General features: G+C 38.0%; 1 long non-coding RNA gene across 1 annotated transcript; it reads right to left on the bottom strand.

Moving 5' to 3' along the window:
- Positions 1 to 16,897: 16,897 nt before the first annotated feature.
- Positions 16,898 to 19,831, bottom strand: LOC125263554. Its single transcript, XR_007183844.1, has 3 exons — positions 19,286 to 19,831; positions 17,746 to 17,838; positions 16,898 to 17,530 (listed from the first exon to the last, which is right to left on the bottom strand). It is a non-coding gene; the product is annotated as an uncharacterized LOC125263554 (long non-coding RNA).
- Between the last annotated feature and the right edge of the window lie 318 nt (positions 19,832 to 20,149).

Here is a 20,149-nt window from a genome sequence, read left to right as displayed (position 1 = left end):
GACAACATTCATGTTAGAAAGATTCAAACACTTCTGCATATTTAGATTTGCAGTTAAACTATGAAATGATACATAATGTTCTTTTCTAGATCAGTAAAGGGAAGTTTGAGAAACTTCATACTGATTGTCAACATCAGATCAAACTAAATATTTACGTACTTTACATTTGTTTCATATCTGGTTGAAATCCTCTGGTTTTGAAAGGAGGAAAATCATGTCAGAAGTAACAGGGTTGAGTGAATCATGTAGGACACTGATAAGATGCAGTCAGTCTAGACTTTGAGCATGTGAACTTTCTACAGACAAGGCAACGGTCGAGATATGACATGAGATATGCCCAGCTTAACACTCTGAGGTCTGAAAACGCGCCGGCGCGTTTTGCAGGGTTTTTTCACATTGCAGCAAAACAGACTTAAAATACTCTGTCATTTTTTGTCATAGAGACATAAGTAATACATCAATTGAAACTATAGAATATCTTCTTTTATTTGTGTACACTCAGAGTAAAAATAAAATGTTGTGCTTTTTGTAAAATAAAGAAAACTAACATGATGCGTGATCTCTCGTCTCCCTCTGAACGAAGTCCAATCTGATAGTTCTCAGAAAATGAACTGTAACTTAGTGAATACTACTGACAAAAAAATTACACTTATGTCTAAAGAAACGTTGAAATGTCAGGTTTTAAATCGTGTTAGTCAAATCGAAAACAAACATTCTGTGTTTATGTAATCTGTATGAAAAGAGAGCCATGTCAGAAGTCCGTGATTCAGCTCATTATCTGCTAATGCGGCCACGCCCACGGAGCCAGCGCTATTCAGAGGCAAATTCAGAGGCAACACATGCATACATCGTCTCAATCGTGTATTTATTGTCTTGAAAAGTGTTTATCTGGATGTAAAAGCCATGGTTAGCGATCTCTGGAAGACATGCAGTTAGTTCCTGTTTGTTTTCTTCTATTGATGAATTTTAGATGAGTTTTTGTTCCTTTAGCGCCCTCCGGCTGCAGTATGAATTGTAAAACAGCGTTCATGGAATATCCTCTTCTTCTTTGAATTTGTGGACTAAAAATGCACATAGAGCGCCCTCCGGCTGCAGTATGAATTGCAAACACTGGCGCTCATAGAGATAACAATGAATATTAAATAAAAAATAACTCCTCTGTATAGAAAATTGACATAAACATATGAGAATCCTATATTTCTCCAAATGTGCATGCTTTTAAACTAAAAGCCTATATTCAGACTCTTTGCATCACAGAAATGCATTACATTTTAAAGTATAATATAAAACCATTATTTTATATTGTAATAATATTTTTCTGTATGTTTCATATACCATGATGAGCTTGAGACATCACAGAAGTTTTTTTTCACAGCCTACCTGACTGAAATGCCTCATTAATATGAAAGTCATTTCAGGTCATTACTATGCGATTCTTTTGTCTTCTCAGGTGAGAATGACCCATTATTCATGGTCATTCACACCTCCACGCATACTGTGTTTCTTGGCAAGAAGTGTCTTACAAAAACTAAATCAATATATTGTTATAAATGAAAGAGTAGTCAGCATAATTTTTACATAATTCTGAAGCAAAAACTCTAGTCTACAACCTCCAATACCCAGAAGTCTTGTGAACACAGATTTAATATACTTTTATTGGCCTTATTTCAGTGACTTAAGTTTTTTGTTTTTTCAATAACCACGCATAAACGTTATTCCTTCAAAAACACAAACATGTACATACATGTTCCTCACATATTATGGTAGCCTAGTTTGTGCTGAATACAGTGTAATGACACTTGTGTCATTAATATGTTTATGAACAACTGAAAAAAGCACAAATGTCAGGGCATGTCAAAACTTCTCCAGGCCCCAAATCAGCCTCAGACTCCAGAGGGTTAACTTCAACTTTGTGACTGATTCCTCAACATTATTCTCAAGAATCTGTTGATATTGAGTGGAATCCATGCGACCCTCAACTTTAACCAGATTCCCAGTACCGGCACTGGCCACACAGCCCCACAGCATGATGTAACCTCCACCAAACTTGCGACTCTTCCTGCGCGACTCCACCGAGCAACGACACCGGTAGGCACTAAAGTTTCTTAATTTCCTACACACTTTTCCTTATCCTCAGCATGTGCTTTCAACACATTCCTGCTGTCTCACGGCAACGCTCAACTAACCCTCGTAAAAGGCAGCGCAATGTTTCTAACCTGCGCCCTATTTACTCGTCTTCTAACACTAATACTCCTCTCTCTGTCTCTGTGGGTCATTCTTTGCTACTAATTCTTCTCTCAATATCTTGGGTCTGACTGAGACCTGGATTCATCCAGAGGACTCAGGAACCCCTGCTGCTCTCTCTAACAACTTCACTTTCTCTCATACCCCTCGCCAGTCTGGAGGAGGTGGGGGCACAGGTCTTCTCATTTATCACAATTGGAAATATTCGGCTCATTCCTCTCTCTTTGTAATAATTCATTTGAGTTTCATGCAATTACAATCTCAATTCCTGTCAAAATTCATATTGTAGTAATTTACCGCCCCCCAGGCCAACTGAGTACCTTTGTAGAGGAACTGGACATGCTGCTGTCCTCATTCCCAGAGGATGGCAGCCCACTTGTAGTTTTATAAATTTGGGCACCCCAACAGAAAAATCACATCAATATTTAGTAGAGCCTCCTTTAGCAGGAATAACGGCCTCTAGACACTTCCTATAGCCTGTAATGAGTGTCTGGATTCTGGATTAATGTATTTTGGACCTTTCCTCCTTACAAAACATCTCCAGTTCAGTTAGGTTTGATGGTTGCCGAGCATGGATCACCCCACAGATGTTCAATAATATTCAGGTCTGGGGACTGGGATGGCCATCGCAGAACATTGTACTTGTTACTCTGCATAAAGGTCCCGAGTACATTTTGAGCAGAGTTTTAGGTTGTTGTCTTGTTGAAATATCCAGCCCCGGCTTAACTTCAACTTTGTGACTGATTCCTCAACATTAATCTCAAGAATCTGCTGATATTGAGTGGAATCCATGTGACCCTCAACTTTAACCAGATTCCCAGTACCGGCACTGGCCACACAGCCCCACAGCATGATGTAACCATGATGTAATCTTACTGTGGGTAGCAAGTGTTTTTCTTGGAACGCTGTGTTCTTTTGCCGCCATGCATAACACCCCTTGTTATGACCACATAAGTCAATCTTTGTTTCATCAGTCCACAACACCTTATTCCAAAATGAAGCTGGCTTGTCCAAATGTGCGTCTGCATACCTCAAGCGACTCCATTTGTGGTGTGTGCAGAAAAGACTTCTTTTGCATCACTCTTCCATACAGCTTCTCCTTGTGCAAAGTGCACTGAATTGTTGAACGATGCACAGTGACACCATCTGCAGCAAGCTGATGTTGTAGGTCTTTGGAGGTGGTCTGTGGACTGTTTTTGACCAGTCTCACCATCTTTCGCCTTTGCCTCTCCAATATTTTATGTGGCCTGCCACTTCTGGCCTTAACAAGAACTGTGCCTGTGGTCTTTCATTTCCTCACTATGTTCCTCACAGTGGACACTGACAGCCTATATCTCTGCGATAACTTTTTGTAGCCTTCTCCTAAACCATAATGTAGAACAATCTTTGTTTTAAGGTCATTTGAGAGTTTTGAAGGCCCCCATGTTGCCACTCTTCAGAGGAGGGTCAAAGAGAACAACAACTTGAAATTGGCCACCTTAAATACCTTTTCTCATGATTGAATGCACCTGTCTATGAAGTTCAAGGCTTAATGAGATCACCAAACCAACTGTGTGTTCCAATTAATTAGTGCTAAGTAGTTACAGGTATTCAAATCAACAAAATGACATGGGTGCCCAAATTCATGCACCTGTCTAATTTCGTTTTTATGCATATTGCATATTTTCTGTTAATCCAATAAACCTCTGTGGGATTACAAATTTAAGAATCTGTTTAAGATCTGATGATCCGACGTCCTGACATAACATCACCTTAAATACTAAGGTGAAATACATTGTATTTAGCATTTTAAGGTAAAGATGACGACATTAGATGAATGATTTGGTTTAGCAAAGTTTCCAGCAAGAGTTTTCTGCCAGTTCCTGTTCTCTTTATTGTATGTCTAACGAGTCAGATTACTGAGATTCTCACCTTTTGTTGTTAATGGCTCTTGGAGCCCCTGTCCCATTCTTTGAATAAGTATGCTGACTGGATTAGGACTGGCAACACTCTAGAGTCTGGGGCAGGTTCCTATACCTGAATACTTAATTTGCATGCTTTGTTTAAGGTCGTCTCCCTGGTGCTTTGTCTCTATCCCTAAGCACTGCCCCCTAAAATGTATATAAACTTCAATGTACACTGCCCTAGTTAGATTTTGGATGACTACAGCGACGCACAGCGTGTTTCTCAATAAAGAGTAACTTCTGCTTCAAGAGATCCCAAAGTCTCCTGGTCTATGCTTCTGAGATTTCCAACACCTCATTTCACTACTGAAATGTTACTGTCTGAAATTTCTGATCCAAAGACCCAAATATTTATAAATGAAAATCATGGAAATTGTCAGGGGTTCCTAGACTTTTGCATACAACTTTAAATGGGGTGTTTTGACTTTCGCAGGGATTCTAGAAGCGAGTTTATTGGGTGAGAATTATGCCAGCTCATCTCTGTATTAGAAATGTTTGTTTTTTCTATTATTTTGCACATTTAACAATACCTATGTGTGTACTAATTCCTTTCTCATTTTACCCTATGGATTATTTCATGCTGATGAGTTCCCTTAAAGGTGCCATATAATTGAAAATTGAATTTACCTCATAGTTAAATAATTACATGGAAATGACATACAGTGAGTCTCAAACTCCATTGTTTCCTCCTTCTTATATAAATCTCATTTGTTTAAAAGACCTCCAAAGAACAGGCGAATCTCAACATAACACCAACTGTTACGTAACAGTCGGGATCATTAATAAGTACGCCCCCAATATTTGCATATGCCAGCCCATGTTCAAGCCATTAGACAAGCCAGTATTAACGTCTGGATGCGCACAGCTGAATCATCAGACTAGGTAAGCAAGCAAGGACAACAGCGAAAAATGGCGGATGGAGCAATAATAACTGACAAGATCCATGATATCATGATATTTTTAGTGATATTTAGGGCCCAAGCGAATAGCGTGCAGGGCCCTCTTGTTCTTCTAAGGATTATTATTAGGGCCAAAGCCATCGGCTGAAGGCCCTTTTGTTAGGGCCCAAGCGAATAGCGTGCAGGGCCCTCTTGTTCTTCTAAGGATTATTAGGGCCCAAGCCCTGTAAGGGGCTGAAGGCCCTATTGTTTTCTTTAGGATTCTTATTATTAGGGTCAAAGCCCTGTAAGGGGCTGAAGGCCCTATTGTTTTCTTTAGGATTCTTATTATTAGGGTCAAAGCCCTGTAAGGGGCTGAAGGCCCTATTGTTTTCTTTAGGATTATTAGGGCCAAAGCCCTGTAAGGGGCTGAAGGCCCTATTGTTTTTTTTAGGATTATTATTAGGGCCAAAACCCTGTAAGGGGCTGAAGGCCCTTTTGTTAGGGCCCAAGCGAAAATTCGCGCAGGGCCCTCTTGATGCCCTAAGGATTATTATTATTATTTTTTTTTTTTTCCGTCTTCCGGGGCTTTTTGGGGGCCTTAACATGCTCAAAAACTCTTGAAAATTGGCACACACATTGGAATCCGCGGCCATTAGGACGCTGCAGAGGCTGGTACCCGGGCGTGGCAGGGGGGCTCGACAGCGCCCCCTTGAAAAAAGTCCTGAAAATTTGGTCCATATATTAAACACGCTTGCACATATTAGTATGAAACTCGGTACACATATAGACCTCATCGGGCCCAACAACTTTCGTACTCTAAGTTAAACGGCCACACCAACAGGAAGTCAGCTATTAAGGGTTCTTTGAAAAACGCATGCTCTGGAATTTGATATACTCCTCCTAGGCGATTAATCCGATCGCCAACCAAACTCGGTCAGCATGAAGTCAAGACACTTGATGATTAAAAATTGCCAGCGGGATTTTTGATATCTCGAACGGTTTGGCCGTGGCGAGGCAACGAATTTATGTGCGAAGAAAAAGGAAACAGGAAATGTGTTATAACGTCTGCATACATATATTGATCTTTATGAAACTTCACGAGTATGTTGGTTGTAGTAGTCTGATCACATGGATGTGACTATTGTGAGTCAAAGTTATAGCGCCACCAACTGGCAGCAGGAAGTGTATCACTTTTTGAAATGCTTTGAAGATCACTCCTCTTATTTTTACCTGATTTGCTTCAAACTTCATCAGTGTAATGTCAATACACAGCAGATGTAGACCTATGACAGGATTTTTGATATTTGAAATATTGTTGCCATGGCAACAGGTCAAACTTTAATAATATTCTTGAGTGTTTTTGAGGCTCTTAACCTGTTAACCAGCACTGTCACACCGACGCACCGAAGCTTCTTTGTTTAAATTAGCTCAAATTTACTGTTAGATTTAATGTAATTACCTTGACAAACTATACATCATTAAAAAGATCTAAGACTCGAGCTTCAATTTTTAATCTTTATTTTATTCTCAACATCGTATAGTGACCGTTATTTGTTAATATACGTCGGGAGTTATGAATATGAGAAACGGAGTCGTTACCTTTTCATTGAAATATGAGCGTCAGCTTCAGCCATTGAGAAAAAAAACTCTGTACGATCATCATGAAAAAACTCCACAAAATAACATCCCTCGGGGCTTTTAGCTTAAAAGCATGCACATTTGGAGAAATATTGATGGACTGTCATACGTTTATGTCAATTTGCTATACAGAGGATTAATATTTATTAAATTTTTACCCAAAGCGCGCTGTTTTCATCATATGAGCTCTGTATACACTGACTACTGTGTGTTCAAACCATACCCGAAGCCGGAGGGCGCTCTGTGCACCTTTACTTCACAAATAATACACGATGAACAAGAGGCAGTCATGTGACATATACGGAGCTGACAGAGGCTACCAGACATCGCTATAATCATTGATATAAACATACAGAACGTCACTTTTGAAAGTAATAAATACACGATTGTGACGATATGTGGTTTATCTGTGTTCTTCACACCATGTCAGGTATTCATAATAGTAGATTATATTTATAATGCAATGCTAATCGAGATAGCTTTTCTCATTGTGCAGAATAGCCTAAAATGATATATTTTCTGTCTGATTTTTGATCCAAAGCCACATCACATCAAAGAAGGTTATTTAAAACAATCGACTAGTAAGTTTGGAGAAAAAACATGGTTTTAATCTTATAAATAGTCGTGTTTTGATGGTGTGCTAAGCTAACATGCTAACAAGCCCAGAGGTGCACCTGTTCTGAGCTATAATGTTAATAAGTAATTTTTAATCGTAAAGCTCACTTTTTTTCTCTCTTTTTTCCAAGAAGGGCATTAGATACAGTTTGAAAGAAGGTGAAGTGAGAAGTTTGGTGAATGAAATGAGGGATTAAATCATCTTGAATAGAACATCAGTAAGTAATTATAATAGAGACAAAAGAAAAGAATAAGAGCCATAAGATGGCTGGAGAGGTGTGAATGTGTTCAGGGGAGACTGAAACTGAATGGGGCTGTTAGCACATAAACACAATATAGACAATACCCTTGAATAGATGACAATAAACATCAGTTAACATTTTAGAGTCCTTTCTAAATAAAGTCTCATGACATGGTCTTGAAAAACATGTAATAAAACTCAGAGTTTTAAACCTATCATCTTCAGATTTGAAATATAACATGGTCAGACATGTGGCTTTAGCTGCAGTGCATTTCTAGATTGCCACAAGGCCAACTTCACTTTTATTTTCATAAATATATTTCATAAAAATAAATTTCTAATAACTTTTCAAAATTTCAAAGCTATTTTTAACTATTTTCCTCATTGTGACAATAATTAATTATGAGTTTACCATAAACTGCAAAGTGTCTGCTTTCAAATGAGACCTTACTTATGCTTTTAGTGCAAAGGGTTCATGAACTGTATCTGTTTTAGTTTGGGTATGTCATTTTTTGGGATTTTCCAAAAGCGGGGGTGCTGGCTAACAGGTTAACATGCTTCAAATTGCATGAAACTCAACACACACATCAATATTGTCAACCAGTAGACATGGACAAAGTCATAGAAATGGGCGTGGCGGAGGGGCTCAGTAGCTCACCTTTTGACAAAAGTGGGGGGGTTAGTTTTTCCTACAGTCACCAAACTCGGTACACATATTGTTCTCATCAAGCCGGACAATTTTCTAATTTACATTCATTAGCTCCGACCAACAGGAAGTCGGCTATTTTTGTTTGAATGTTAATTTTTTTAAAAAACAGGCTATGAATGTAATACTACTACTCCTACAGGGTTTATCCAAATTACACCAAACTTTTTTTAACTTGTTGCTAACACATTGAAGTTGTTTAATTGCAAACGGATTTTGGATATTTCAAACGGTTTGGCCGTGGCGAGGCAACAAATTTATGGCAAGAAAAGGGAAACAAAGTGTTATAACTTCTGCATACATTAATTGATTTTGATGAAACTTCGGCTTAGTCTTCGTTGTACAAGGCTGATCACATGGATGTGACTATTGTGATTCAAAGTCATAGCGCCACCAACTGGAAGCAGAAAATGTGTCACTTTCAGCATACATTGAGATCACCCTCTTATTTTTACCTGATTTGCTTCAAAATTCATCAGAATAATGTTAAAACTTGGCACATGTAATCCTTTGAAAATGGGCAGGGAGGAGGGGCTCTATAGCGGCACCTTGTAGTACAGTAAATGTGGAGTGAATTTGACATAGTCCTTTGATGTTTAACCGTTTTAAATGCCTATTTAGTTGCCCTGAAGCCACCGGGGTGGCGGTGCCACCCGCCATCGCTGCTCGTTGTAAATTGTCTTTCTAAATGTTTCGTTAACATGTTGCTAATGTACTGTTAAATGTGGTTAAAGTTACCATCGTTTATTACTGTATTCACGGAGACAAGAGCCGTCGTTATTTTAATTTTTAAACACTTGCAGTCTGTATAATTCATAAGCACAACTTCATTCTTTATAAATCTCTCCAACAGTGTGTAATGTTAGCTTTAGCCACGGAGCACAATCAAACTCATTCATAACCAAATGTCAGAATCAAACTTACATGATCTGATATGCTGCATGACGTTTGTAAAGATCCATTTTGAGGGTTATATTAGCTGTGTGAACTTTGTTTATTCAATGTATTATAGAGTTGCGAGCTCGGGGCGGGGAGTGCAAGGATTTAAAGGGGACATGCAAAGATCCGGCACATTTTTAATGATGCCCGAAAATAGGCAGTTATAAAACTGAATTAAAAAAAAAATCTATGGGGTATTTTGAGCTGAATCTTCACAGACACATTCAGGGGACACCTAGGACTTATATTACATCTTGTGAAAAAGGGTTCTAGGGCACCTTTAAGAAGCATTTGAATATTCTGAGCAGGAATGTGTGTGGTTTAAATAATATTGTCTTCGCACATTTGAATTCTTTGCATGCAGACATACTGTTTCTACAAGAGACTCATATTAAACATTCCTGTGCTTACAGACTTAGATGCAAGTCGATAGGCTAAATGTACCACTCTACCTTCTCTTCAAAAGCCTGTGGAGTGTCTTTATTAATACATAAGAATATTCCTTTTCAACATTTGTCCACTATTGTATTAATGGCTGTTATCTTATTGTGACGGGCACTATTTAGAGAAACATGTTACATTTGATGCTCCTAATTTAAATGAGCCACATTTTTTCCAATCTGTTTTAATATCATTCCTGATATCGACTCCACTCATCTTATTGTTGGAGGGCACTTTAATTGTATATCGGACTCTTTTATGAATAGGCACTCCCAAACCTTCTAACTCAGCTACTGTTCTTAATAACCTCATTCAGTTATTGAATATACTTGATATTTGGAGACTCCATCATCCTACTGACAAGGAACATTTCTTTTTTTACTAATGTTCATAATTTACATATACAAGGACTGACTATTTTCTAATCAATTTCAAATTAACCTTCAAGATCCTCTAAATATCATAATATTCTAATATCTGATCACTCCCCAGTTTCTATATCAGTAGATTTTGGGATGGCAGAGTGAAAGCAAACAAAAAACATCATTGCTATATTACTAGAAGAAGAAGGCTACACTGGACTCAACGAAATCTATTTTTTCCCTTGTGTAAAAAGAAATGCAGATGCTTTGGAATATGTCAGAAATCCCGGTAGAACGAGGCATCAGTTTGTGCTGCATCATGCTGATCACGTCCGGTCAAGACAGGGTTTGTTAAAAAGGGAATAGGCTGTTATGTATCCTGATTGACTTTATGATTAGTTAAATCTGTTTTGCACATGCATCGCCACAGAGTTAACCATTTCAGACAGTACAGGACAGCCTCTGTCTCGTTCACTTCAAGTCTGTGGGCGTTACGCACAGCTCAGGGGTGCGTTTCCCGAAAACATCCTTGGTGAACCATGGTCGTAAGTCCCATTGAACTCTATTGGTAACGACGGAACTTGCGACCATAGTTCGCTTTGGGAAACGCACCTCAGTGTGGCCCAGGCACGGCACCAGGATTCCAGTTTTGGATGGGCCAGACCAATTGTGGGTGGGCCTTAAATTAAAAATGTTAAATTAAAAAAAAAAAACTTTATCCAATCACTGCTTAACCTAATAAAAAAATATTGACTAATATAGCCTACTGTTATATTATCTGTGCGTATACATAATGTAGATTTTAATAGCTTGATGCTCTTTAAATATTTTGTTGCATTGTTAAAAGTTTCGGTGCATAGGACAGACCTATCCGCGATCGCTCTCCGTGGTTCTGACCAAAGAAGAGCGCTTTGGAATCTCCATTACGCATGAAACGCATCATACCTGGGCTGCGTTTCCCGATAACATTGTCTCTTAGCGCGCTACGAAGACTCTTAAGGTATAACTTAACTAAAGGTATACTACCACTACTAAAGGTATATCATTGCTAGGCGTCTTCAGGGCTATCATCCACTCGCGAGGCATAGGCGCTGTAATGTCTGGACCAATCAGCCACACAATTATTCATTGTATTTAATGAATTACCCATAAACTCACTCTCACTATCAAAGTTCTCTGAACTCATCCCCCTAAAACTGTAACCAGCATCCCAATGTTGCTAGCACACAGGCCAACCTAGGTGTCCTGTTACAGTTATATGGTACTTTTATGATCCAGAAGAATTCTGGAGAGACTAGTGACTCATTCTTCCTGAGAAGGACAAATAAACTCTCTTAATCCTATGTATTCTCTATATAACCACTTGGGAAATGTATAAACATGTATCCAATTTTCCCATCTCATGACTTTCCTTTTATAGGCTTTATTCTATGTATTAATTCTCTCTTTTGAACTATTTTGGTATTAATGTTCCATAGTTGCAAATGTATAGTTAACTGAGATCACATTGGCAGCATGTTTGGTATCTACGGACTCCAACTTTAATTTCCTATTTGGTAATTTATGTTACATGTTACTAACTCTGTGACATGTTAGAATTATAGGAAGCTAGAAGGTTATTCTCTCATTCATCCAATCCAGTGTCTTATGCTAATATCTTGCTACAGAACAAAGACTCGTAAAACTTCCCTCTGAAAGGGGAACTCCTTATTGGCTCAGACACCTCAAGAGGGTGTGACATCTTCACCCCTTATATTCACTGATCACAAGGAACCCCCTCTCTTCCTGCTCGTCCTCCTCTTCTTCTTTTTTTACTGACAAATGCTGATGTCAAGATGATGCTGTAAGAAGCTAGAAGCTTCTAAGGAACCCCAAGCTTGTGCCAGGCCTTGGCCTAGACCTTCCATTCACCAAAGATCCTCTGAATCCAACTGGTTCTCTTTCATCAAGACAATATCAGCAAAGATTCAACGGGAGCCTCCACAAATTGCATCAGGACAGTTTTAATTCAACTTGGAGAGACATGCAAGTATCAAACTCAGTCTCATTATCGGATACATTGAGTATCCTTACCCCTTTGAAAGAAGGGCCTGTTAAAACTAAACTGATGGTTTGCTCAAGGCTGTTGATCTGCTGAAATGTACAACAATGCTGTAACCTCTTGCTTCCTGTACTCTGCTTTAGCCCTCTCTCTCTTGGTAAACTGTATGCATGTATGTGTGTGAATGTTAGAGTAGTTTAAGTATTTAGTCTAGTTAATAAAGTCTTGTTCATGTCACACGTAAGGTTGTCCGTGTTTTGCGCTCATATACGGGAGTCCCTATTCATGTCGGTCCTGACTACAGGCTTTTAGTAGAATAAGATTGTTATTTCCCATAACCTGGAAATGAACATTTCTTAGAATTAATAAACAATTAACACTGTGAGTTCATTGAACAACAGGTTAATTGATTGTAATATTAATTTTATTACATTAAGCTAATTTTATTAACTGATTAAAATATTAATAATTAATTATAACTAGTTATGATTAATTATTCATATTTATTTTGAGCTAATTTGCTACAAATGGTGGAGAATGAAATGGGCATGAATAAACAAAGGTTATGAGCTTAAACCACTGTCAATTTAAAAGTGTGCATTTGATAATTCCAGTCAGAATATGTCAGACGATGCGCATTTTGGTCACTAATTGCTGGCTTGTTAGATGCTGATAAAGTGATAGCTTGAATTGACATCTCTACTGTAACTGAAAGAGTCTACTCTTGACACATTTTAGCATAATGTTCAAATGGTATCAGTGTAAAGTTAATCTGATTTTAGTGAAGAAATCCTAATCTCAGTATTAGAGCATAAGCCTGTGTTGACGAAGGAATCTCAGCTCAGCGGCATGTAAACTGTACCAGAATTGATTATTCTGCTTTGGTTGGAGAAATACCAATTGCAGTATTGCTTAACCTGTTTCTGATGAATGAATCTCAGTACAGTGTTATATAAATGTAGATTTGGGTAATGCTCCCCTTTTATAGTTAAGATTGATGTCATTCATCTAAACTTTGGCTGCATCTACAAGCATAGCTACCTTTTGACCAAAACTGTGTTTCACTCGCTGAAAGGAATATCAGTATTCATGCACAAGACGGACTTAACTATATATGCTTAAACAAGCTTTGACTTACAGCAAACTGTGTAATTACCCTTTAAACAAGTACAAGACGTTGTTTAAAGTAGAGAGAAGAGTTTACATGAGTAAAATTTGCAAATGCCAAAACATATTTGCATTTTACTGAATGTAATATCAAGTTTTTGAAAATCTGAAAGTATAAGCGTCACATTTTAACTCTATAGGTAACTTGTTTGAAATGAGCAGACAGTCTCAATAAACTGTTTGAATTGCCCAGATGTGCATTGGTTCCCATGACAACGACTTGTCACAGGAAGTGCTAACTCATCACCCTGTGATGCCATATTGTAAACAAACCAGGCTAGGTGGCTAAGCTAACCTCACCTAGCAGCCCTGCACCTCAGGCTAAGCTAACTAATAGCTTCTACAGTTAGTGGTTAGCATCATTTACGTGAAGCCTTTAACTATAGCTTGTGTGTATGCAGTGTGAACTGATCTAAACCAATTTCCCTTAACCACATACCTGGTTTTCTGATTTCTCTCTTTCCTTACCTTTAATTCTTCTCAGCTAATTTCACCTGCACTTAGGTGCATTTCTCCCTGAACACTGTTCAGCTAAATCTGCAGTTACTAGGGTAATTAAATCTAAATTTAATTACATGTAAACTGTTTAACTAAAGAAGAATTCTAGGATTTATTGAGATATTTCAATAACACGTTGACTAAACTTCTGGGAGGGACACACACATGGTGTGGTCCTGAACACGCTGCAGCTGTGACCAACTATAGAGTGATTTCCAAAGCTAATCTAATTGTTAATCACTAGTGCTATTGACTATTCCCAATACCAGGTCATTCTGCTGTTTTAATCACTTCTTTAAATATTTTATTGATTTTAATTATAATAGCAGTCAGCTATTTGTTTTTACTAGTATTATTTGTTTCATCTATGTGATTTATTTACATTTTCCTGTTTAGTCTTGTGTGGTTTAATTTCCCAATATAACCACAAGCAACTAGACATACTCTCCTTCTTGATTTTGTTTATTTACAACAGTTGCTTCAATTTTATGAGCCAGTTACAAAGGAATCTGAATGATTGCTATGGCATAATTTTGAGCACCACTAATAAGCACAATCTAATAGGAAAGCTCTCCTCTTCCTCTCTCTTTCTCTTTTCCATTTGTTCAGAGGTCAAGCCTGTTGTGAGCCATCAGTAAGAAATACTAAGAAATAATCTGACCACAAGAACCATCTTAAGTCATTTATTAAACCTAGCTGTATTTTATACACCTGGCTGCTCACTATGCCTTTAGCCCTAAATTCTGTTTGATCTTGCAGTAGTCTCTTGCCCTTACTCTCACCACAAGCGTGCCTAAATGTTGCAGATGCTCAGCCTAACTGCCCAGATGGCAGACCAAAAGGACTGGCTAGGTGTCGTGAGGAACACCCTCCTAACCAGTGCTGCTGACCAATTATAGCACCAGAGCCAAAAGCAACTGGACAAAGATGGAAGAGAAGTAAAGGCAGATGACTCAAACCAGAGGTGTGATCACAATGATCTGACTGAAGTCAACTTCTTCCTGGCCCACATCCTCGCTGTTTTGAAACAGGAGGTGGACAACCTCAAACTCCAGATCACAGAGACTCACAAGGAGCTGATGCATGCTAAAAGCCACATAGACCAGCTAGAGATGGAGGCTCGGGACAGACACAAGGACCCTGACAGAATAGAGACACAGAAGAAAAGAGAACTGAGACTCTCTTACCTGCAGCAAACAGAACCACTGCAGGAGAAACGTCTCACTTCACCGCATGGAGTCAGCAGAAGAACCTCCCCCAGCCAAGCACAGAGGTACAGAGGGGGAGGCCAAAGCCTTCTGCTTGACACCTTATCAGCCAATTTCCTGAAATCCTCTGCAGCTGCAGAAGGAGAAGGATTAATTCAGACAGACCCAGGTACCAGACCTACCACAGGGAGAAGCCAGGGATGGGAGCATCCTCTCCCTGCAGACACAGCAGGATCTCCAACAGCAGGCAGCCCAAGGACGACTGGACACGCCTGCATCGGACCTGCAGGAGCTTCTAACGCTAGTAAGATAGCTCCTTGAACAGTTCTTACCTGAGGAGTACTCAGCAGTACAAGCTTCTGACCACTCACACAACACCAGCTCAGAGACCTGAGCTTGTCTACTGTCTACATCAACCGCAATGGAACGACCACCACTCCAGGAGACACATACAACCAGAGCCCATCACAGCCTTCCAGCCTTGTGTGCCAGTGGTGTGTCTGATCTTTCTACACCTTCAACGTCGCTCGCTGTTGTCCATAGAAAGAACAACAACGACCGAAAGGGGGGATGTAATGTCTGGACCAATCAGCCACACAATTATTCATTGTATTTAATGAATTACCCATAAACTCACTCTCACTATCAAAGTTCTCTGAACTCATCCCCCTAAAACTGTAACCAGCATCCCAATGTTGCTAGCACACAGGCCAACCTAGGTGTCCTGTTACAGTTATATGGTACTTTTATGATCCAGAAGAATTCTGGAGAGACTAGTGACTCATTCTTCCTGAGAAGGACAAATAAACTCTCTTAATCCTATGTATTCTCTATATAACCACTTGGGAAATGTATAAACATGTATCCAATTTTCCCATCTCATGACTTTCCTTTTATAGGCTTTATTCTATGTATTAATTCTCTCTTTTGAACTATTTTGGTATTAATGTTCCATAGTTGCAAATGTATAGTTAACTGAGATCACATTGGCAGCATGTTTGGCATCTACGGACTCCAACTTTCATTTCCTATTTGGTAATTTATGTTACATGTTACTAACTCTGTGACATGTTAGAATTATAGGAAGCTAGAAGGTTATTCTCTCATTCATCCAATCCAGTGTCTTATGCTAATATCTTGCTACAGAACAAAGACTCGTAAAACTTCTCTCTGAAAGGGGAACTCCTTATTGGCTCAGACACCTCAAGAGGGTGTGACATCTTCACCCCTTATATTCACTGATCACAAGGAACCCCCTCTCTTCCTGCTCGTCCTCCTCTTCTTCTTTTTTTACTGACAAATGCTGACGTCAAGATGATGCTGTAAGAAGCTAGAAGCTTCTAAGGAACCCCAAGCTTGTGCCAGGCCTTGGCCTAGACCTTCCATTCACCAAAGATCCTCTGAATCCAACTGGTTCTCTTTCATCAAGACAATATCAGCAAAGATTCAACGGGAGCCTCCACAAATTGCATCAGGACAGTTTTAATTCAACTTGGAGAGACATGCAAGTATCAAACTCAGTCTCATTATCGGATACATTGAGTATCCTTACCCCTTTGAAAGAAGGGCCTGTTAAAACTAAACTGATGGTTTGCTCAAGGCTGTTGATCTGCTGAAATGTACTACAATGCTGTAACCTCTTGCTTCCTGTACTCTGCTTTAGCCCTCTCCCTCTTGGTAAACTGTATGCATGTATGTGTGTGAATGTTAGAGTAGTTTAAGTATTTAGTCTAGTTAATAAAGTCTTGTTCATGTCACACGTAAGGTTGTCCGTGTTTTGCGCTCATATACGGGAGTCCCTATTCATGTCGGTCCTGACTACAGGCTTTTAGTAGAATAAGATTGTTATTTCCCATAACCTGGAAATGAACATTTCTTAGAATTAATAAACAATTAACACTGTGAGTTCATTGAACAACAGGTTAATTGATTGTAATATTAATTTTATTACATTAAGTTAATTTTATTAACTGATTAAAATATTAATAATTAATTATAACTAGTTATGATTAATTATTCATATTTATTTTGAGCTAATTTGCTACAGCGCTGAAAGGCAGAGGCGCTGGCGCCCTCCTAGCAACGGCGCTGTTTTTGGTAAAACATGATTTTGACGACTTCATTAAGTTTTGTTTTATAGAAAACTCTTTTTAAAAGATATTCGTTTTGTATAAATTGTATCTTAATTTTGATCAATGTTTTATTAATCAATTGCCCGTATTTAATAAATAAGAAGCAAATATATAGCAGACAATGTAATAACCTTGTATGCGTAATTGACAGAATTACTAAAAAATATTTTGCTACCTAAAAGTTAAAGATTTTTTGTGTCACGCATGCATGCATGTCTATTTCCCTAATATTAAATATAAAACGCATGTGGACTGATATTTTTCCAATGTCTGGACTCCTTTATTAATGGAGCATATAAACAGACGTTTCAATATATTGGTATTAAAGGCATTTTCTGAGAATTTATATTTCAAGTTTTTACTGCAAATGTCGAAATGCGCGCTCTTTGGTCCATCAGTGCAGCGATCGTTTATGTACCGAGTCTATTTTTGCTGTGCTGCACTTGTGTGTGGGCAAAATGAACATGGATTGACCTGAAATTGTAAAAAAAAAGAAATTATGCACATTTAAACTACTTTGTACATTTAGTACATTATATACATAAAGATTTTATTTTTTTTTTTTAAAGATTTAACGCCATGCCAGCAACAAGCTATATTCATGCCAAAAGGAAACATTTCAGTTTCACAGTTCAGTTGTATCATTTCAAAACAATTATTTTATTTAAAAAAAAATGAACAGTGTTTACTTGCATAATGCGATCAAGATATGTTTTTCCCCATCGTTGGAGGGAAACTCGCATCCCAGCAGGCAATGACGTGACAGGCGGACCTAAACCAACCTATTCAAAAACAAGGTGACATGGATGACACTCGTCTCATCGTTGAGGTGGAAAAACATAAAATTCTGTATGACCTGTATGATAAAATTCTGCCCCCCCCGCCCCCCTGTTCCAACGTCTATGGTGCCATGGCAACAGCAATCAAGATATCAAAAATATGTTCGTAATTTAGCATCAACAAAGTCCTGGGCTACGTTCACACCGTCAATCCAAATCTGATTGAAATCCGATCAGATTTAGCAAGTGTGAAATGCAGTTTATACAAATCCATTTCAAGCTACATTCATATGTGGTTTGAAATCATATTGAATTCACATTTCTGGAAGTCTGTTTCAGTCTGACCGCACTGATCAGATCTTGTGTGGTTTATGCGACTCTCTCACAGCACGTAAAATGTACACGTCAGACGCCGTTGTAGGAAACAAGCTTAGAGTCGCTGCAGAAACAAGGTTGTGTTGTTGCAAAGTGGCGGTTGAGCAGAACATGACACTATAACGGGGACATGTTTTGAGACCGGCGGGGATAACAGTGCAGAATAAAGCCGCTCATCCCAGACGCAGGAGTCCAGTGAACGGCGGCTGCACGATGTCATGTTGTAAATAAGACCACAACTATATTTTAAACTCCTCTATTGTTGTAGCTGTTTTTGGCTTATGCCTACCAATGCAGAGTGGTTGAAAGATCGTTAAAGCATACAATTGTTTTAAGATTTAATGGTAACACTGTATTTTAAAGTGATGTAGTTACACACTATAGTAATGAGTTAATAATGCTTAATTGTGAAATTAAACCAAACCTCAACCCTACCTCTATAGTAAATATATGTAGTTAAAATTATCAGGAAATTTTAATTCTGAAGTGAACTAATCCTTTAAAATTACTCAGTTCTTCTTTGAGTGATTACAAAGTGTCTTCGCCATCTTAAAATAAAGTAACCAATTAAATTGCTGTTTGTGTTTGACCAGTAGGTGGCACTGTCAGTTAATTGACTAATTAATTTAATTAACTGTCAATGAGACAGCTGACGGTTCCCATTGACCTCCAGTACTTTTCTTCTACTGAGGAAGTCAATGTTTGGTCAAAATTCTTCAAAATATCTTCTTTTGTGTTCAGCAGAAGTAAGAAACTCATACGGGTTTGGGACGACAACAGAATTTTCATTTTTGGGTCAACTATCGCTTTAATGTTTATTCACACAAATCCAGTGCTGCTAATTTAATTTGTTTGTTTAACTGAACTTATTTCAGTTTGAATCAGACTTTTACAGAACATTAACAAAAACATGTAAATGACAACTAGGATAATTTGAGCATTAAGATGCTCAAAGATTTTTTCTCATTGTTCTCTATTCAGAAGTAGATGTTGGGTTTAATGTTGCACAAAATATTCTCTATTTCTGTAGAGCTGGACATTTTAGGATCAATAAAACGATGAGAATAAAACCAACCTGTTTGTTCCTCAATATCTTCAATCTTCATGTCTTCAGTTTCATCTTTAATAATTATCTTCATATCTTCAGTCTCCTCTTTAATGAACTCCATCTTTAAGAAGAGAATAACAGTTAATGGTCTTCAATGACCTGTTAAAAAAACACTAAAAACTAACGCTGCAAATTAATAAACACTTCATATTAAGGCATTTATTATCTACACTTGGTATTTTAATTAATGATAAATCATCACAATGTTACATTAGATAGTAAATAAATTAATTTCACATCGCTTTAAAAAACTGTAACAACTATAAATCATTGTACTGTTCCTATCGATTAAAACGGCTTAAATTCTTAAAACAAACCTTTCTTCAGCAGATGCAGGAGCGCGGCGCCGTCTTATGACGTCATGTCGTCACTCCAAAATAAAAGTCCTGTTCACACGCTGCATCGTCTACAATCACAGAAGTGTATAGAAATCTAACTGTTCTACCAGATAATCTTTGTATTGAAATAAAAACTGTGACAAATAAGATACAAAGAAACATGTTAAAAAGGTTGTATGAGTTCATTCATCTGTCCGTCCAAACTGAAACACAATTTCTCTCTCATGAATCAGTAATCAAGTAAAATAATCAAAATTTCAAGTATAAATGTAGTTTATTCAATACCAAAATATCGCTCAAAGGCTCAGTAAAATTAAAAATAAAATCTTTCGCAAATTTGTAATTAAATCAAAAATAAGTAAAGTCTTCAATATAACGGGTCATTAGTGTGAATTGCTGCCTATTTAGCAAATCAAATTGTGATGTGGACGCTCTTAAAAGAGACTTTCTGGTTCTCTGATGTCTAGAGTGATCAAACACACAGTTGTAAACG

This window comes from Megalobrama amblycephala, linkage group LG1 (genome assembly GCF_018812025.1).
Source record: "Megalobrama amblycephala isolate DHTTF-2021 linkage group LG1, ASM1881202v1, whole genome shotgun sequence".
NCBI classification, from domain to species: Eukaryota; Metazoa; Chordata; class Actinopteri; order Cypriniformes; family Xenocyprididae; genus Megalobrama; species Megalobrama amblycephala.
The sequence above is the reverse complement of the archived record's forward strand: the minus strand, read 5'-3'. Positions and strand labels throughout refer to the sequence as shown.